The sequence below is a fragment of the Silene latifolia genome, chromosome X, assembly GCF_048544455.1.
Source record: "Silene latifolia isolate original U9 population chromosome X, ASM4854445v1, whole genome shotgun sequence".
NCBI classification, from domain to species: Eukaryota; Viridiplantae; Streptophyta; class Magnoliopsida; order Caryophyllales; family Caryophyllaceae; genus Silene; species Silene latifolia.
Window position 1 is genome coordinate 94,396,228 of NC_133537.1, and position 9,021 is coordinate 94,405,248.

At 37.4% G+C, this 9,021-nt stretch overlaps 1 long non-coding RNA gene and 1 pseudogene across 1 annotated transcript; one reads left to right on the forward strand and one right to left on the reverse strand.

The window, feature by feature from the left end:
* Window positions 1–2,100: 2,100 nt before the first annotated feature.
* On the forward strand, window positions 2,101–5,284 carry LOC141623467 (uncharacterized). Its single transcript, XR_012533390.1, has 2 exons — window positions 2,101–2,882; window positions 4,856–5,284. It is a non-coding gene; the product is annotated as an uncharacterized LOC141623467 (long non-coding RNA).
* Window positions 5,285–5,737: 453 nt separating this feature from the next.
* LOC141623466 (uncharacterized) lies at window positions 5,738–6,125 on the reverse strand (annotated as a pseudogene).
* Between the last annotated feature and the right edge of the window lie 2,896 nt (window positions 6,126–9,021).

Genomic DNA, 9,021 nt, shown 5'->3' on the forward strand with positions numbered 1-9,021 from the left:
TGAGGTGGTATACAGAAAAGGCAGGGAAAATGTGGTTGCAGATGCTCTATCAAAGGTGACTGGAGGTGAATTGATGAGCATTCTCCTTACTCAAATCAGGTCTGATTTAATGCATAAGGTTCAGGAAAGCTGGAAACTCCCTGAGTGTGACCAGCTAATTCAGTCTCTTCTTAATGACCCTTCTATGTTAGGCAAGTATAAGTGGCACAATGATCACCTCGCCAGAAAAGGGAAGCTAGTAGTAGGTCCAGATGCTGCATTAAGACAGGAATTACTGACTTTCATGTATGGGTCAGCTATTGGGGGTCATTCAGGCATCCATGGCACTTACATGAGGACTTCAGCAATATTTTACTGGAAGGGAATGAAGAAGGAGATAAGAAATTTGATTAGGCAGTGTGGAGTTTGCCAGCAGAATAAACTTATCCTACAAGCTTATGCTGGCTTGTTACAACCTTTGCCTATTCCAGATGCAATCTGGACAAACATTTCCATGGACTTTATAGAAGGCTTGCCTAGATCACATGGGAAAGATACTATTTTTGTGGTGGTTGGCAGACTCAGTAAATATGCTCACTTTATATTGCTCTCCCATCCTTTTGATGCAGCTGTGGTTGCTAAGGTATACATGGAGCAAATCTATAGGTTACATGGTTTACCAAAAACCATCATCAGTGATAGGGATAGAGTGTTCTTAAGCAAATTTTGGCAAGAACTTTTTAAGGTGTTGCAAGTAGATTTGCTGATGTCTACTGGCTACCATCCTCAAACTGATGGTCAGACAGAGATTGTGAACAAGTGCTTGGAAACATATTTGAGGTGTATGGCTGGGGAAAGACCCAAGGACTGGGCAAATTGGATTCCTCTTGCTGAATGGTGGTATAACAGCAACTTCCATTCTGCCATTGGGACCACACCTTATGAGGTGGTGTATGGGCAGTCTCCTCATTTACACATTCCTTATGTTTGTGGGGATAGTCTAGTAGCTGCAGTAGACAAGAGTTTAGCTGCTCGTGAAGAGTGCATAACAATGTTAAAATTCCATCTTAAAAGGGCCCAGGACAGAATGAAACAGCAAAGTGATAAGCATAGAACTGATAGGGAATTTGCCATTGGGGATTGGGTATATGTAAAACTACAACCTTATAGACAGCAATCTTAGGTGTATAGGCCTTACCATAAGCTGGCTCCTAAATACTTTGGTCCTTTCCAAGCTGTGGCCAAGAAGGGAGCTGTAGCATATGCATTACAACTGCCTGCGCATGCTAAGATACACCCTGTTTTCCTTGTGTCTCAGTTGAAGAAGCATCATGGGCATGTTCCTGTAACTATGTCAGTACCAGTAATTGATGGAAATCTGCAGTTGCAAGCTGAACCAGTGGTTGTGTTGGAAAAAAAGATGGTCAAGAAAGGGAACAGAGCAGTGGTTTATGTGCTCATATAATGGTCTAATGGTACTAAAGATGATGCCACCTGGGAACCATATGAAGATATGGAGAAAAGGTTTCCTGATTTCAACTTAAATGAAACTTGAGGACAAGTTTTGCGAAGGGGAATGGATTGTGATGAATCTGGCCAGTCAACCGTCCATGTCAGCAAATAAAGTCAACAAGTTGTTAGAGAGTTTTTTACAAATACAGTTAGGCTGTTAATAAGTAGGTTGACAAATATAAATAGAAATCAACCCTCATTTTATCATTCATTCAGAAATAATTCATTTTATTTTAGCTCTCTAAACTCTCTGTAATTCTTGTTGTAATCTTGTAGTTGTTACATCTTGTAAACTTTACATTTTGTAATCAATCTTTCAAGATTAATCTAATCAATTGATCTTCATCCGAATTCTTTCTCAAACCCTAGAATTCCTGTGATTGATCTGCCTAGTGTAATCTTTTCTTCCGGATTAATTCCCTGAGAATCGTTACATATATTGAAAGTTTACTACTTTCATTTATCGTTCTCATCCGCGAGGATGTTATAGGTTGATTTCGACTAACCTAATTTCTTTACCTTATCAAAAAAAAAAAAAAAAAAAAAAAAAAAAAAAAGACGGAAGCAACAAAGAAATATTTATAGATTTCAGGGACAGGCACCTGCCTCCGGGCACCCTAAATCCATGGGTTCGGATTGTGTCGGGTTGAGGCCAGTTATTCTTCCCCTAAAATATTTAAGACGTACCTCCTTCCGCTTCTCTTGTACATGCTCCCTCAACTAACAACAATTATCCCCATAATCTCTTCCGTCCCTCTTTTTTTTTTTTTTGAGGGAAATCTCTTCCCTCTCTTGCTCATTCATCATTCCCCTGTTTTTTCCCCTAAAATATTTAAAAAATGGACACTTTATCTGCAGTTTGAACCGATTGTAAATCACCACATATGTATTGAATTATTCCAGTTTGTTAAGATAACGCCATTATCCAATTACCTCGAATTTAGCGCTTCTTACATAACCCAATCCCTCCCTTTTTCCCCCAACAATATATAAATTTCCTACAATTTGGGATAAATATTAACAAAATATTAAAATGACGGGTAGGGAAGATGATCATGAAAGTCAACAATCTCGAGCTTTATACGAGCTATCTTCTGTATTACTCAACATCCTACGATCAGCACCGTCTCAATATACGATGACGAGGCGACGAAGGCCGCAGATAACGGTGGCGGGATTGGCGTCGTTGATGTTGGGGATATCGTTGACGTTGATGTTGGGTGGATCCGTCACTTTTATGTTAGGGTTTATGTTGTTTCCATGGGTAATTGGGTTAGTTATGGTGTTTTACTTTGTTGGTTTCGTGTCTTGTATTTCTGTTCTTGGAAGGAGTCTTCTTTGTTACGTAATACCGCAGCCGCCGCCGCTTAGTCCTGTCAAAGACGTTCCAGGTATTTAATCTTATTAATTTTACTACCTTTTCAAGATATGTATTGATTGAGTACAATTTTGTATTATGATCAACTTCACATTTTCTAGTAGATTAATTGCTTCGGTGGATTTACAATTTAAAGATCAATTGGTGTTTAAAGATAGGATGCTTGAGAATTTTAGAACTAGGGTGAATTAGTTATTAATAATAATGCAATAATAAAGTTGAAAATTTGATCTACAAATTCAAAGTTTGACACTTTGGTGGGTCGCCCCTATTAGCCACCTTGATTTGTCCATGTTCATCGCTGTACTGGGGCGAAGGCAGGATTTAATTTCTGGGGTAGCAAAAAAAAATTAAAAAGAAAAATTAAAAAGGAATATTTAGGTAGTGGGATTCGAACCCGAGGCGCTAGGTTGGCAATGAAAGCCTTTACCATTGAACCACAATATCTATTATACAATTAATGAGATAACATTTATTTATTACTGACTCAGCAATATTTGGGGTAGCAAAAATCCGTCTTCAAAACCAATTTTTTAAAGTTTGGGGTAGCGACCGCCACCCCTTGCTACTAGGTGACTTCGCCCCTGGACTCTTGGCAGGATTTAATTGTAGCGGTGTTTGATGATGATGATAAGGGTATTTTGTCAACAAAGTCTTGTGTAGAAGTAATAAGGTAGTTGTGTTAGGATGATGATGATTGGTTGGATAGTGATTTGATTGTTTTTCATTTTGGTGTTTTATGTAAATTATGTTAGTGTTTACGACACGTCTTTATGGGTTCCGTATTTGGTGGTTGTGTTACTCTATTGATTAAAACCCTTCTTATATAGACAAAACAAAGCCATATTTATTGACTTTGGGTATATTGTTTGGAGAGAACTTGCGTATGCTTGTTTAATTATTTTCTCCATATTTTAGGATATGAGCTGATTTCTAATGCAATAATAGGAATACGAAAAGATTTGCAAGTTTTGGAATTAGGCAAAACCTTTGTCTACAAAAGCTGAGCGGAAAAAACTCACTTGAAAGTTGACACACTAACTGAAACACCTCAAAATGCTGTATTTGCATCTTGTAGCACCAATATGCAGATCCGTATTTGTTTCTTCTAGTTACACCTCTTTGCCCCATCTTCTCTTAATTTTAGTCCGTACTTCTTTAGATGTCAACTCTCCTAGAATCCAATACGAGAATTATTGCAGAAAATTCTATTTGTAAATACAAATTTGTTTGGAAAAACAGTGCACTTCGTGTGCATTTGGCACACTTTTGCGACATCACCGCGATATCGCTGGTGCCGTTTCAGTAGTTTCCCGGTATTTGATTTGGTTTTTACTTTTTTTTAGAAGCGTCGTAGTAACGGGTATTTGCAACATTACCGAATTTCTTCTATTCAGATTGTGTGTTTTACAACACTCTTGTGAAAGCATTTCCTGTCTTTCTAACATAGAGGAATGTGAAAATCAATGCAAAGAGTGTAAGTGTCACTATTTGCCGTCTTATTCACTATGATGCAATTACTCTGATAGCTGATGCTAGTTGTTATGTAAACTTTTCGATTTGGAGTTAAAATCCTAGTTATGTAGACTTTTTGATTTGGAGTTAAAATCATTCAACAGTACGGTTGTCTATTTCAAATTCAAGCTTTAGAAGAAAAAGGGCTGTTTTGTTTCTGTATTGTCTGGGATCGTAGATCATCCATTATAAGAGAGGAGAAAAAATATGTTAGTCGATTTGTTACAGAGTACTATGAATACCCCTTTTATGTAAACCAGGGTGAAAAATGTCGTCTGGTTATGACGCATGATGTAGGTTATTATTCATAGTTTTTAAAAAAAGTTGTCTTTTTGTTATCTATGACTTATGATGTAGGTTTCTGTTTTGGTTTCAAATTACCGCTTTGCTAGGTGCTTGTTCCCCGATTAATAGCTAATAATGCTAATTTTGTGGACAAAAATGAATATTGATTTGTTTTTATTAATGCAGCATGGAAGTTCTTATAAAAGAAGGAAACCGATACAGAGAATGCTACAGGCGTAGCTGGAAAGATATGAAGTAGCAGTCAGTTATCAGTAGCCGCCTGGGATTCTCTTGTCAAGGCTATTGGAACTTGTGGATATAACATACCATTATATGACTTCTTCATTCAGTAGGAACAAACGGGGATTTTATCTTAAGATTCAGATTATACGCATAAAACAGTTTCTCTTGTTTACTACTTCATACAATATGTAATCATTGTTTGTTGTTTCCATACAAAGGATCGCATATGTTCAAGATTACAGACATGGGGTGGCTGGTGTTGGGGATCTGTCATCTGTATTTTGATTCTCAATCTGAGTAAGCTGAAATATGGTTCGGGTATATTTGATTGTGCACCAACATTGATATAGTGTTTGTTTCAAAACTCCACCATCCTTCTCCTATCCGTGTTTTGAGTTTGCATATCCAGAGTTGGCAGCACCGTTGAGATCATCACACGGGTGCCCTAATCTGCTATTTTTTTTATTTTATTTTCTCACTCGTTTACTCCCTCCCATTCAACATTTTCTTTACGTTTTTATTCTTTTGTGAGGGTATTTTAAAGAATCAGTTGCATGAGAGGGATTAACAGTTATGCGATTTGTTAAAGAGTGTATTTACTATTACTCTGATATGTGTGGCATCTTAAGCATGACTGAGAGAAGTGACTATTATAAGTATCATCTCCTGTTGGCAAAACCAACCAAGTTCCGATTTGAATTCATAATGACTCAATACTTGGTTATAGGCAAAAACGACAGGAATTAGGAAATTAGAATTTCTTCGTATATATTTTTTTTTTTTCTCTCAAATCAATAGACGATAACAGACTTGTACAGTTGTACTCCGTAAAAAGGAAAAATCACAGGAACTGTAAAACGGCTTAACCCAAGTTAGGAATTGATTTAATGACTCATACGATGATCTAAAGTGGGAAATTAGTAATCTAACCCCAATACATGTGAAGACTGAGAGCAATTAAGAGAATGCAAATAAGACCAAAATAGAGAAGAGCATGGACCATAATAGAGGCACCACCAGTCCTAAAACTACCAAACTCAATGCACCTGTGTCAGCCCGGTACCTGAAATAGTAACCCTGGTGATAGCAACACAAATAGTATTGTGCCTACAAACACTGGACCCCAGTCATGCCCTTGATTATGCCCCATATAAAATGTGTGATTTAACAATATTTGATTAGTGTTTTACCAAATTGTTAGCCTGAAATGGTTTGTGATGGTCATTAATTGGGTGAGATGAAGGGATATAAGTAGTGTTTGAGAAACTTTGGTGGGAAGTAAAGAAGATTACAAAGATGGTATTGAGGAGTTTTTGTGTACCAAGTTATGTAGGATTCACTGTTGCCGCCCCCCACCCCACCAACAGCATGCATGTTCTCTCCTATTGTTGCATGTTAGGATTCATCAACTACCAAATGTTACCTGTCATGTATCGTCGTATGAGTGAGTCTTGTATAAGACCATCTATGATATTAAGTTTAGTTAAACTAGTACTAAGTAAGGTGTTTAAGCTTAATACTTAATTAGTTCCGTCTTATGTATTTAATAATTTGATTTGAGTTTTTGTGTTCATGTAAAGGTAAAAATAAGAATCATTATAGTTGATAGGTTACATTAGGTCAAACTCCCGAATTGGTAAAAAAAGTAGAGTCCTGGACAAATTGGTAAAAAAAGTAACATGTTGAACAAATTGGTAAAAAAAATAGCATATTGGACAAATTGGTAAAAAAATGTTGATTAAGTGATAAATTGGTGAAAAATATTTTTAAGTGATATTTAGGCCAAAATCTATAAATCTATAATATTATAAAAAGAACTTTTATTAATGAGCATATACTCCTTACTAAGTAATATATGCGGACAATATTTTGACCCTTAATATATTCCCGACTTAAATTTATTTTGACTTGAAATTACATTTACGATTGATTTGGGTTAATTAGGTCGAGTTCGGGTCGGGTTTTCGGGTTTACAAGAACTCGGATAAGTTTGACTCATGTCCGATCATTTCTAACTTTGGTCATTTTCGGATCTATTATTATAAAGTTTATTAAGGGTAATGGTTAGTTTACAATGATAAACATTCGTGTCGGATCATATTGGTTAATATCAATTCTAGTTACGGGTTATTCTTGGCCCCTCAGTTCGGGTGTCGTGTCAAGTTGGGTCTTGTCTTTTGAGTGGGGCCAATTATTTTGATATTAACCAAAGACTATAAAAATAGTATAAAAAATCATTAGTTATTTTTTTAATCCAAATTTTATATCAATCAGAGACTATAATAAAAAAACTGAGCCGGACTGACTTGACCGAAGGATTTAATCAAACTAACGCGACACCTGAAGTGAGGAATGAGGATCCCATCATGACCCGTTATCCGAATTGAACCGAACCAATATGACCCGACACGAATGTTTATTATTGTAAACTAACCATTGCCCTAATAAACTTGCACCAAAACTTAGGAGAGACGGTCTCTCAATAAGTTATTGAGAGACCGCTTTTATCGTACACCTTTACATACTTTTCGTACCCTTTTTTTTTCGTTAAAATGTAAGCATATTAAAGAAAAAAATGTCACCATACATCAAGGGGTAGACGGTTATAAGACCAATCCCTACCACTCAACCCAAACAATTCAGCACCAGCCCAACGAACTTAAGCCGAGCCTAAAAGCAACGGATAAGAAAAAACCTAAAATAGAGACATCAAAAAGCAGATAACAACAAATTCAGAGGTCGTCACTTCCACCCAACCTCAGATAAACTATACATCTCTCCTGCTTCTCCTTTCAAGAACCCAATCATCGTCCTCTTCGCCTTTGTTGAAGCCGATTTATGAGAGCTCTGTCCTGGGTCCCAATCTGAAGTGAAGGCAAGCTCAAAATCCTCCGAGCAGTGTCAGAAACAATCTGTTTTGTCAGATTCTCCGGTCGAAGGATAAACCCTTCATGTTTACTCAAATTGCGATGTCGCCAAATCCACTAAATGGAAGCATTGTAGATCGAGTTGATCACGCCCCTCCTTAGATCCGTACCCATCACACGAAGCCTCCAGGTAACACTATCGCTATACGGGATTGAGAGCCCTAGCTGTGTTCTCAGAAGGGAGATGATCCGTCGACTGTAACAGCAATCAAAGAACAAGTGATGGGAGCTTTCTGTACCGTTACCACACAGACAACATGTATCACTCTCACTAATACCCAGTCTATGCAGTTTTTCGTGAGTATTAAGGCTGTTGTGATGATATATCCAAGCCAAAAAAGCATGCTTAGGAATAGTATACTTATTGCATATCAGCTTAAACCAGTTAACCTTTTCCCCCTTGTTCCTGATTAAGTCATAGCCTTGAGCAATTGAGTATTCCTGGCCTGATTCTGAGTTCCAGACCTGCTGTCGATAAGAGGTCAGGTACAGGTTCTTAGTTTGGCAGATTTTTCTCCATGACCAGCTTGAATTACTGGTGAGAGAATAGTCTAGCCAATCTCCTCCTTTTATGTAAATTTGATTGACCCATTTGACCCAGAGATGGTCAGATTAAGAAGCCAACCACCACACCAGTTTCCCCACAGCAGCCTGGTTCCAATGGGAGTCATTTTTCAGACCAAGGCCCCCTTCTTTTTTAGGCTTACAAATCTTCTCCCATGAGACTAAAGGAGATCTCACATAGTCTATGCCTTCATCCCATAGAAAATTCCGACAAATAGCTTCAATCCTGTTGATCACTCCAGATGGCAAAAGAAAAATGCTAGCCCAGTAATTATGAAGAGTCTTTAGGACAGCCTGAATTAAGGTCAATCTCCCAGCATAAGAGAGTTTCCTTGCTCCCAATTCCCTTATTCTCTGGACTATTTTATCTATCAAAGGTTTACAGTCTTTTGCATTGAGTCTTGTGGTTTTGATTGGGACTCCAAGATATTTAAAGGGGAGAGTGCCTTCTTCCATACCTGAAATCTGAATGATGTCTTGCCTCAATTCTTCTTCGACCCCATTAAAGTAAGCATTAGATTTTCCTTTACTCATGTTGAGTCCAGTAGAACTGGAGAAAGTAGAAAAAGTCCTAGTAAAGTTATGATAGAATGGGCATCACCTTTGCAAAATAAGAGT